Source organism: Humulus lupulus, chromosome 3, assembly GCF_963169125.1.
Source record: "Humulus lupulus chromosome 3, drHumLupu1.1, whole genome shotgun sequence".
Classification (NCBI taxonomy): Eukaryota; Viridiplantae; Streptophyta; class Magnoliopsida; order Rosales; family Cannabaceae; genus Humulus; species Humulus lupulus.
In genome coordinates this window covers 260,958,413-260,970,757 of record NC_084795.1, presented here as the reverse complement: position 1 = coordinate 260,970,757, position 12,345 = coordinate 260,958,413, and the positions used below count along the sequence as shown (strand labels likewise).

Genomic DNA, 12,345 nt, shown 5'->3' with positions numbered 1-12,345 from the left:
TCGAGAGGCTCAACTTGGCTTGGCTCAGCTTGACGAATCCGATGCAGACATGTGTCAGCTACAGGTGGTTTTTGGGCTCGGTTTGGGCCTGGTTCACCTTCAAAAAAAGCCACTTTCTCATCATTTCTTCAATTATAATTCTTTCTTTCTTCTTTCTTTTTCTTTGCATCAAAATACATTTTACTTCCTGAAAATTGAACACAAATTAAATTAAAATAATATTTTCAAATATAAAATATATTACAATAAATCCATGAAAATATTAATTAAAACTTAATTAATTTTAAATTTTAAAACTAATAAAATAATATTTTTGAGTACTAATCACAACCCCCAACAAACTTATTGCTAGTCTCTAGCAATTCAAGCGAAATGATAACTGTCAACATTGTGTATTTTAGGCCAAAATTTAAAAGAACATAAGTGTTAACACAAAATGTTAGTAACAAGTTAATAAAGAGTTATAAAATCTACTTTAAATAAATCTAGAGCTATGAGTATGTGCACCAAACTTGAACATTCTTACCACAAACCATAGCACATAAAAGTCTTTGAAAATTATGTCAAGTAAAAGTCTCAACTCCATTAACCTCTCATGTAATTGAAAATATTTAAAGTTAAGGGTTTCACTCATGGAGTTGGAAATAAAGAAATGAGCACTCATCAAATGGATATATTTTAGAACAAACTTTTAAATAATCTTTGAAACAAAGATAGGAAATAAACAATTTGGAAAACCACCATAAAGAGTATCACAAAACCAGTTTTTCGGGATTTCTAAGTTAAATGGACAATCTTTACATTTATTCTAAGAGCAATAAACAAATATGTAATTAATAAACAATTTTTTTTCTTGAACATAAGAGACATAATTGAAAATGATAGAACTATTGCTCTTGTGCTCTTTTTTTTTTTTTTGAAGAACAAAAGAAAAATAACAAAATGGCTATCTAATAAGATTTCTCTATAGAAAATATTATTTCTAAAACATCATCCATGTTGGGAATACTTATACATGATCTTATTTATTTTCATGTAAATCATATATTAAACAAATTAATAAAAGAAAACCTAGAACATGTTTCTATAATTGAATTTAAACAAAGATAATGATAAGAACACTATGCAGCAGAATGAATAAGTCATTCCTTCAGTTTTTCTAACCCTTGTATCCTTTCTGTCGCATGGTATCACCAAAAAACTAAACCGATCTTCAAATTTCTTCACAGCCTTTCACATTATTCTTAGAATCACCTAGACTAGAGTGGGAAATTCTCAACACATGAGATAGATACAGAGAGAAGAAGAGAAGAGAATATAGAGGCTTAGAGAAAGACTTTTGTTGTAGAGAGAGTCTAAAGCCCTAAAGCATCAAAACTAGATCTTCTAATCATCTTTTTCAACTCCCACTTAGCATTACTTTTAAAAGCTCAATTAGGTCACTTATTTAATTAAAAAACCAATAAAATAATAGGCAATATTAGCCCTTAAGTTGAAATTATCATGGTTTATAGGCCCGTGAAATTTTCCATTTAATTATAAGCTCGTTGGACTTAAATTCAAGGCCCATATTATTTTCTATTGATTAATTAATTAAATAATTATTTAAATCCTTCATCAAATTAATTATTTATAATTTGAACATTGATTTAAACTTATTTATTAATTTAGACATAAATTTGTCTTAATTAATAAATTTTCCCTAAAATCTATTTTCTTCTCTAAATTGCATAACTTTGTGAAATTATCCAAAATTGACCTGGTCAACTTTGATAATTATAATTAATGATTAAATTAGTTAATTGACACTATCTAGATGATTTTATCCAATGTACTGTGGGAAACATGAGCCTATGAAATCAAACTCCAATAAGTTATCATGAAATTAACAAATAAAGTTACTAACTTATTAATTCCTCGTGACTCCACTAAAAACTCGGAATTGCACTCTTGGATTCATAGAACACTCTATAAGCAATATACGTTATTAGTTATCCATTGTTACAACCATAATTATCACTCAATCCTCTATAGACGCTCTATAATGAGATAGTAAAATACTATTTTACCCATCATTGTATTTTATCCTTAAAATACTTAGTTCCTTGTAAATGATATTTCAGTAAACTAATATTAATTACTGAAATGAGATCTCGATCATTTAGCACCTCAAACCAAACTAAAATGAAACCATCATTTTACTTCTTCATCAGAAGCTATAGATGTTCATATCTCTGAATAACACTCCCCAATATGTGAGTATAGGCTAGTCCGTAGGGTAAGCTGGTAACAAACAAGTTAAAGAACTCAAATAATACAATCAGTTAGAATACTAACCACTCGGAATTAAGATTGAATTGACATATGGTCAACTATATGATATGAATAGAATAGATAATAACAATATCTCTTCTTATCTTATCTACTGCCAATATCGGTCCTGCCCGATGTAACAAATACATCCGATCTTATCTACTTTACTAATGTTCTGGAAAGAATATAACATTACAATGTGTAAGTAAATCATATCGTAGATTAGCAAGTCAGTGCACTGACTAATCTTAGGACTAACTCCTTTTTGAACATATAATCATATTTATATTCCACTGTGATTACGTCACTATAAATATGATTAGTTATATGCTTGAGATTTAATATAAATTTATATAAACAAATAATCATGAAAATAAAACTTGTAAGCAAAGTGATTGACCAAGTCAAAAATGCTTTCTATTCTTTTAATGATAATAAAATGATATTACAAAGAAATTGGGTTTTAATTACGGCATAAAACCCCAACAAACTCCCACTTGCACTAATTGAAACTAATGCCTTAATTCTACTAATCTCATTTCCTTGATATGCTTATGAAATGTAGCTTTTGGTAGTGTCTTTATAAACGGATCCGCAAGATTTTCTTCAGATTCAATCTTCATAACCTTCACATCTCCCCTGGCCACATATTCTCTAATTATATGATACTTCCTTTCTATATGCTTAGTCCTCTTGTGACTTCGAGGTTCTTTCGAGTTGTCTATCGCTCCTGTGTTGTCACAAAACAACACAATTAGTTTATCCATATTTGGAATAACACCAAGATCTGAATAGAACTTCTTTAGCCAGACTATTTCCTTAGCTGCTTCAGACACAACTATGTACTCAGCCTCCATGGTGGAATCTGAGATCACAGACTACTTTACGCTTCTGTATATCACAACTCCACCCCCAAGAGTAAACACCATTCCAGAAGTAGACTTTCTGTTATCGACACCAGTATGAAAATCTGAATCGGTGTAGCCTACAGGGTTCATAACACCACCCTTGTAGACTAACATATAATCCCTAGTCCACCTTAAATACTTCAAAATATGCTTAATCATTATCCAATGTTCCGATCCTGGGTTCGACTGACACCTGCTCACTACTCCCACTGCATAGCAGATATCTGGTCATGTACACAACATAGCATACATCAGACTTCCAATTGTAGATGCGTAGAGAACTTTTCTCATTGCATCTTCCTCTTTAGGAGTCTGGGGAGACTGCTTCTTTGAAAGATGAATTCCATGGCGGGACGGTAGACGTCCTTTCTTTGAATTTTTCATTGAGAAACTTTAAAGCACTTTATCAATGAAAGCTGCTTGAGATAAAGGTATGAGTTTGTTCTTTCTATCCCTAATGATATTGATACCTAGAACATAACTCGCTTCATCCAAATCCATCATCTGGAATTGAGTGCTCAGCTAATTCTTCACATCTGATAATTTCTTAACATTGTTTCCAATGAGTAAGATATCATCTACATAAAGAACTAGGAATACCACTAATTGATTTTCCTTCAGTTGGTAAATACAAGGCTCGTCAATATTTTGTTCAAAGTCATAGGTTTTGACTATTTCATCAAACCTAAGGTTCTAGGAACGAGAGGCTTGCTTGAGTCCATAAATGGACCTATTCAACTTGTAAATTTTTCCTTCTTGTCCAACTACTTTAAATCCTTCTGTCTGATCCATATAAATGACTTCATCAAGCATCCCGTTAAGAAAAGCTGTCTTGACGTCCATTTGCCAGACCTCATAGTCAAAAGCGGCTGTTATGGATAGGAGGATGCGAATGGACTTGAGCATGGATACCAGACTAAAAGTTTCCTCATAGTCCACACCTTCTCTTTGGGTATAACCCTTTGCCACTAATCGAGCTTTATAAGTTCCGATCTTTCCATCAACACCTCGTTTCTTCTTATATATCCACTTGCACCCAATGGCCCTAAAGTCATTAGGTGCTTCCAATAGATCCCAGACGAAATTTGAGTACATGGAATCCATTTCTTGTTTCATGGCTTCGAGCCATAGTTCCTTTTTAGGGCTTTGTCATTGCCTGTTTAAAAGACAATAGATCATCATCACCAGTGTCACCAACAACCATATTGGTTTCACCATCCAAACCATAGCGAATTGGGTTCCTAGAAACTCTCCCACTACGGTGAGGCTCCGGGACTGTTTGCTCAGGAACTGTGGTACTTTCTTCATTTAAATCGACTTGCGTCGGTTGGACATGAAGAGTGGGCATTTCATCATCAACTTGAGTTGATGACAATGAAACATTGGTTGGAGTAAATTTGTAAAACCATGGATAGCCAAGACCGTTACACTATGTGTTTATAAAGGTGCAAGACTTGCTAATCAAGTCATTTAGTTAGAAACGTGTTACTGAGACTATAGTTGAACTAGGGCTAAAATATTTCGGTCACAAAAGTTACATTTCATATATTCAAACATTCTTTTACATGGGATCCCAAAAGTAATAACGTTTAAAAGACAGTTTACAAAATTTCAGGTTAAAAGCACAGCTACTAGCCACTCTAAGGGCAAAATAGACATTTAGGCTTTTCCCGTCCTGTACCACTCCTCGGCCGTGGCAGCCGATCAGCTGACTATGTACATTAAGCCCAAAGCTCTCCAACTCAAGCTGGTCCACCTTGCCCTTACCTTTACCTGCACCACGTAGCACCCATGAGCCAAGGCCCAATAAGAAAACGCAATAACAGAGCATAATCAACAATCAAACAATCAGATAACTCATACAGTATAACCATATACTCAACAATCCAAACTTTTCATATAACTATTCATTCAGCATACTAAGCTCATCAACTCACATTAATAACCAATTCACATATAATAACCAGGGTCAACGCCCTTAGGTCGCACCCCTATTTATCCCACTGACTCTGGCCCGCTTAAACCGAGCTCAGTGAATATCAAGCTGTCCTCAGCTACCAATGGCCGAGCCGCGCCCTGTGCGCAAATATTAATTTCTGCACTCTTAGGTTGTTTATCACATGTCCCATGGCATAATACCATCTATGACATCATACAGATATAGGAAGCATGATTTTTCACCATTAATTCAAATAACTTCCAATTGTGCCCTCCTGTCACAATAATCAAGGCCCTTAAGCCTTATTAGTAATTTTGGGTCGTTACGACTATCCCCTCCTTATAATAATTTCATCCTCGAAATTTATTTGAACACATCAGATAGTAAACCTCGTACCTCTGACCATAGTTCCCAAGGTCCAACGCCTTTGCTTTTACTCCTCGATAATACTCTTACAAGAGCAACAATCTTGTTCCATAAGATCTTGTCTAATAGGCATACTTTTGTTAACCCCCGCTTGCACCACAAACCTGCTAAAACTTCAGGGTCTGCTTAGTTCACAACGATCACTTCATTGTCTTATCCTTGATACCAGAAATACCTATGAGTCATCACCCCTACCACAGTGAGATCAATTTATAGGCCCCCGGCCTAACCCTTGGTAGAACTTTTGAATTTCTGTCGGGTCGGGAGTCAGAACTTCCCCCTTTCTTTATTTGAATATCATACTTTTCCTTGTTTGCACTTACTTGGAGAGATACAAATCTCTCATCCCAGAACTTTGTATTCCAAAATTAACAATTTACAAGTTCTTATGTCCTTTCAGATAGGTAGACACTCCAGCCTTAAGAATTCCAACAACCTCTTTGGTTTTCCCCCTGAACCAATACTAAACCGTAGTATCCACTATCTTTCAATTCTTTACTTCGCATAGTACTTCCTGCTTTTTATCTTACCATGTCCTATGTCGTGTCACCTTAACTGTACTTCAGTATTCATCACCGTGACTATCTCATCAAGGACTACACTGTAACGCCCTACTAATTAGGGTCCGTCACCAAGTGTGTTTAAAACCAGTGCTGGACTTGCTAAACAAATCATTTGGACTAAACGTGTGACTAAGTCACTAAAGGATTAGGTATTAAAACTTTTGGTCAACTCATAAGTATTTTCATTATATTAAAAGCATGTTCCTTACACGGGATCCCAAAAACGTCAATTTAAAGGTTGATTACAGCACTCAAGTTACAAAATAAGGCGACCTAAGCGGCAAAAGTTGAGTTTAACCCTAGTGTTGCGAATTTTTAAGCTATGCAAGTGCACATAGTCGCAATTTGTAATAATATGGTAAAAACCAAGTATCGTCCTCAAGGACTGAATTCTCAATTACCAGTCAATTAATTTCTCTTTTCTATTTGATCAATTAGAATTCTTGATTTTTTTAGACACAACAAAAGAAACTGTAATATTCATAAACAATAATTAAAAATAAAATAGCAAATAATAACAAAACCTTGGATTGAATTCACTGTAAAACAATTAGGAATCCTAATCTTCTCTACTATCCACTCTATTAATATTTAATGCAATTACTACTGAAACTCTTCTCATTGAAATGATAGGTTTGCAAAAGTGTTAACTATTCGAGTTAAGAAATAGAAAACTCGACCTAGTGTGAATTCCCTATATTTCTATGGTAAATTCAAACAATAAGAAGCAATGAATACAACCCTCAATCACATAAATCAATTTGATACTCTCGTTCTAAATTGAAATCTATGTCTATTCAATTTTAACATATTCAAATCTCACTTTTCAGATTTTGATTCAAATTCGTAAATCATATGTAAAAGATGCGCAGTCAATTACATACACAATAAACACAAACTGAATAGATTTCAGATGAAGAAGAAATAGATAGATGCATTAAATCATAATAGAGTTTCAAGAGAGTCAATTAGAAAACGTAAACAGAAATTAGTTCATAAACATGACTAAATCAAACATAAACATAGAATCAAAAGATAAAGAAAAAGAAAAAGAACTCTGAGTTTTCTTGTTGTTTCTTCTCTAGCCTCCCTTGCTTAATCCCTTTTCTCTCCCCCTCTAAAAACATCAATAAAGAAGTTTTTATAGACCCTAATTCATTTTTGCATGAAAAGACAAGATTACCCCTGAAAATTCCTCTAAATTGTATTTCCGTACGGACCCTAACGCTGGGGCACTACGGGATAGCGCTGAGGCGCTGTAAATAAGTCTCAAAACACGTTTCTGGAAAATTGATGGCGCTGGGGCGCTGAAACGTAGCGCCTAGGCGCTATAACCTGCATCAAAATGTGCTCTCTGTTTCTCGGCAGCGCTGGGGCGCTACTTTGCACAGAATAAAACTGACTCGTTTTGAACAGCTTGCAGCGTCAGCTCATCGTATTTTGATCATAACTCCTTCAATATAACTCCAAATTGAGTGATTCAAAAATATGTGGAAAGCTAAGAGAAATGTCTGCAACTTCTTTTTCTAGACATGTTTCCAGAAAGTGATTAAATCCTTGTCAAAATGTGGTATAAAGTCTAAGACTTGCGTTATAGAACATAAACGACATGTACTAAGCCTCTTTAATGTTGTATCTTCCACACATGATGTCTTGAAACTCCACAATCAACACTCAATCCATCTTATTCATCCTTTTTAACATGTTTCTTCTCATCTCATGCCATAATATGCACTTGACCATTAAAACCTGAAACAAAAAGAAAACAAGCGTAAATCTGCACTAAACAATCCTAAATAACTAAAAACACAACCTAAAACGATCCCTAAAACAAACCTAAAATGACCTTAACAAATTCCCCCAAACTTAACCTTTACTCACCCTCGAGTAAAGAACTCCAAACAATCCTAAAAACCCTAAACAACCAAACAAAAACAAATCAAGTTGACAACAACAAATTAAGCTTCCAAATTATGTATGTCTTGCTCGTATAGTTTTCAGAAAAAAGAATACAACCATAATGATAATCTAGAATTTTGATCAAAATATTTCTTCAACTCACTCAAATCACAACAAATATATGCTCTCCTAATCATGATAGATAAATAACATGCATTTGAATCCATTTAAACTTACCAAATTTCTCACCACAAACCATCAAATCTTATTATCTCATATGCTTGCTTCACCGACTACTCTCCACTAATATAGACAACACAAGCCCAAGAATCAATAGGACTTTTATAGCTTATAACAATGGGCTTAGGCATAGGTAGATGAAATGTCATTTAAGTTCAAAATTACCATAAGCATACAAACCATACAAACCAAACTTGATATCCACATTACAGCCCAAAGACAATCCCAATATATATATATATATTTTTCTTCTTAGATTGAGAAAATTCACACTTACATTTCAATTTTTTTTTTAAATTACACTCCCCCAAATTTTTTTCCAGTGCATGTTCAAAAAGAGTGTAATCTACTTTCAAGATATATTTTTTTTTCTTTTTTTTTTTAGAATATTTTCTCAATCTATTTTTCTTCAAATTCTTTTTTTTTTCTTTGATAACACCCAATCCACAATACATACCATTACAAAACCACTCCCCAATCATCATTCACTTATATGCTCATGGTAATTATTCTTGGGAAAGAAACATTATAACGTCTTTCAAGTAGGCTCGAAATAGGTGTCACAACAAAAAATTTAATGTAAGGCTCAAAAAGAAGGACACTAGGGATTAAATTAATCAATGTTGGCTTGAAAGGCTCAATCGTTCCAAAAATGGCCTAAATCACCTTCCTAACACATGCATTATCTAGGATTTCGTCTCAAGTAGCAAGCAAGCAAGTTCTAAGCATAATCATCCATCTTTCCTTGAGCCAAAATTTAGCAAACATAAATATCATCAAATGCACAAAATTTATCTAAAAATCATGATCAAGCTCTCACATATTTACATGGACCCAAGTAACTCAAAGAAATATTCAACCAAGCACACAGATTTGGTTCAGTTTTTATGGCTTTCATTTCATCAACTATATGAGCAATTCATTCATTCATTATCATCAGCTAATTATTATCAACTCGACTGATCAAACATTCTAAACACCCTAGACACAACACATCCTATAAGAAAAACCACATAATAAAAAAAACAAAGACTATTACAGAAAACAAACGCAATAAAAACGCAACAAAGCTCTTCCCCCAAACTTATAGAATACATTGTCCCCAATGTACAAATATAAGAAAAGAGAAGAAACTTACCAGGACGACAACACGTGCGTCAAAAGGGAGGAGGCGGTGGAGGAGCTGGAGATGGAGGATATGGTGGAGGATAAGAAAAAAAAAATTCTGGGCACTTTCTGAGTTGAGCAGCGCTGGGGCGCTACCTTATGGCGCCTAGGCGCTGCCTCCTGAAACAAATCCTCTTCTTCTTTTTTTATTTATTTATTATTATTATTTTCACGCTTTTCACGGTTTAACTTGCAAAAATAATCCAAAAATTGTCCAAAATAAAAACCAAAACAACACTTTAAATTGTTCAAAACTAAAACAAAACAACTAAAAGAATGGGATGCCTCCCAAAAGCGCTGTCGTTAACGTCATTTAGCCGGACGCTGAACTCTCTACATCTTTAACTTGGGTCAAGTCCACCCCTTGCATCCTTGAGAGCCATCATGTCATACGAGGAGAATTCCCTTCCACTGTTGAGAATATTGAAATTATCCCCAATGTCATCGAAACCTTCAAACTTGCCACACAATAATCTTTTCATACGACGTTGAACTGTTCGAAATCGTTCTTTGGTCTTCTTCTTCTTTTTACCAATTGAATCTTGACAATCATTCACCACATCAACTCTACAACAGGTAGGAATTTCAGTTGCTGCAAAAACATTAAAACTTATTTCCTCATTTTGGACTCGCCACCTTAACTCCCCCTTTTGTACGTCGATTAAAGCTCGTCCTGTGGCTAAGAATGGTCTTCCAAGAATGATTGGGACGTTGGCATCCTCCTCCATATCAAGTACAATAAAATATGCTGGGAAGATGAACTTGTCCACTTTTACCAAAACATCTTCAAAATACCCCGAGGATGTGCTATTGATCTGTCTGCCAACTAAAGAGTCACTGCTGTAGGTCTTGCTTCCCCAAGCTTCAATCTTCTGAACTCAGAAAGAGGCATTAGATTAATGCTCGCCCCCAAATCACATAGAGCATTCATACTCTCAAAATTCCCAATAGTGCAGGGTATTGTGAAACTCCCAGGATCTCTCAGTTTCTGAGGAAGCTTCCTTTGCAGAATGGCACTGCACTCTTCAGTGAGCGCCACCATCTCATAATCCTCCATCTTCCTCTTCTTGGACAGTATTTCCTTCATAAACTTCACATAACTTAGCATTTGTTCAAGTTCCTTGGCAAAAGGTATGTTAATGTGAAGTTTTCAAAAAATATCTAGAAACTTCGAAAATTGTTTGTCAAGAGTCTTCTTTTGAAGTCGTTGAGGATATGGAATCTTGATGTGGTGCTCATAACTCACTGGTGACTGATTCTTCTCAAGGTCTTCAATACCCTCTTCTTCTACCTTACCCTCATTCTCAACTTCAACTTTTGGTGCAGTTATAGACTTCTTGACTGGCTCTTCCAACTTCTTCCCACTCCTCAAAGAGATTGCATTGCACTGCTCTTTAGGATTCACCTCTATATTACTTGGAAAAATTCCTTGAGGCCTACTTTGTAACATATTTGCCAATTGACCAACTTGCATCTCAAGATTCCTGATGGATGAGCGAGTTTCTGTCATAAACTCAGTTTGAGTGTTGGTGAGGGTCAATAATGCAGCTTGCAATTCATTAGGCCTTTCAGGTGGAGCTTGATTCATTGATTGTTGGGGCCTAGGCTGTTGTGATGAAGAGGCTTGATGCATTGGTGGCTGAGGCATATTATTCTGAAATTGACCCTGAAACTGAGGTTGCTGGCCCTGATTATTCCTCCGAGAAAAATTAGGATGTTTTCGCCACCCGGGATTGTAAGTATTGGCAAATGGATTATTGAATGACCTCTGAAAGTTTCCCACCGCTTGAACCTGAGCATGATCCATCAGAGTGTTATTATTCATATTGATAGGGCACTGATCGATAGAGTGAGAACCACCACAAATTTCACACCTAACTGCCATTTGAACCGCATTAGCAGATATAGTGCTCTGTTGTAACTGTTTTGTCAAGGAGGCTACTTGTGCTGTTAGAGCAGTGATTGCATCCAGCTCATGCACCCCAGCTACCTTTCTGACCCCTGATGATCTTTCCTCAGACCACTGATGATTATTTGTGACCATGTCCTCCAATAGCTCATAAGCACCAGTTGCACTCTTGCTCATAAAAGTACCACCCGCTGCAACATCAATAATGGTTCTAGTAGTAGGACATAGACCATTATAAAAATTCTGCACTAACATCCACTGTTCAATGCCATGATGAGGACATCTTCTCAAAAATTCCTTGAACCGTTCCCAAGCTTCATATAGTGATTCTCCATCATTCTGGCAAAAATTATTGATTTCTCCCCTCAATTTAGTAGCCTTGGAAGGAGGGAAGAATTTTGACAAAAACTTATGAGCCAAATATTGCCAGGTAAATATAGAGTTCGGTTGCAAAGAGTTCAGCCAACTTTTAGCTCTATCCCTCAGAGAAAATGGGAAAAGCCTAATTTTAATAGCGTCATCACTCACCCCATTGTATCTGAAAGTTCCACATAGCTCCAGAAAATTAGACAAATGGGTGTGAGGATCTTCAGAAGGCAACCCATTAAATTGAACAGAGGATTGCACCATTTGTAGAATAGCTGGCTTGATCTCAAAGTTGTTAGCCTCTACAGCTGGTGGGCGTATACTGTTTTGTACTCCCGTCAGAGTGGGCAATACATAGTCTCTCAGGCTCCTCTCAGCATTGTTCTGAGCCTGACCCCCTTGTACAATTCCAGGAATTAAAACATTCATGCCATCCCCATTATTCTGTGCCATCTTCACAGATTTCTGGGCCTCCCTCTTGTTCTTTCTATTTTGCTTGCAAGACTTTTCAATCTCAGGATTCAAAGGAACAAGATTGTCTGCTCCTCTTCTGCTATGCATATAACACAATTCAACTGAGATAGACAAATTAAGCAACTAAACAGATTAGAAACA

The 12,345-nt window shown here is 35.5% G+C and overlaps 1 non-coding gene across 1 annotated transcript; it reads left to right on the top strand.

Annotated features, from left to right (window-relative positions):
* The first annotated feature begins 11,629 nt into the window (after nt 1-11,629).
* LOC133827695 (small nucleolar RNA R71) lies at nt 11,630-11,736 on the top strand. The gene has a single exon (XR_009890346.1). It is a non-coding gene; the product is annotated as a small nucleolar RNA R71 (small nucleolar RNA).
* The last annotated feature ends 609 nt before the right edge of the window (nt 11,737-12,345 follow it).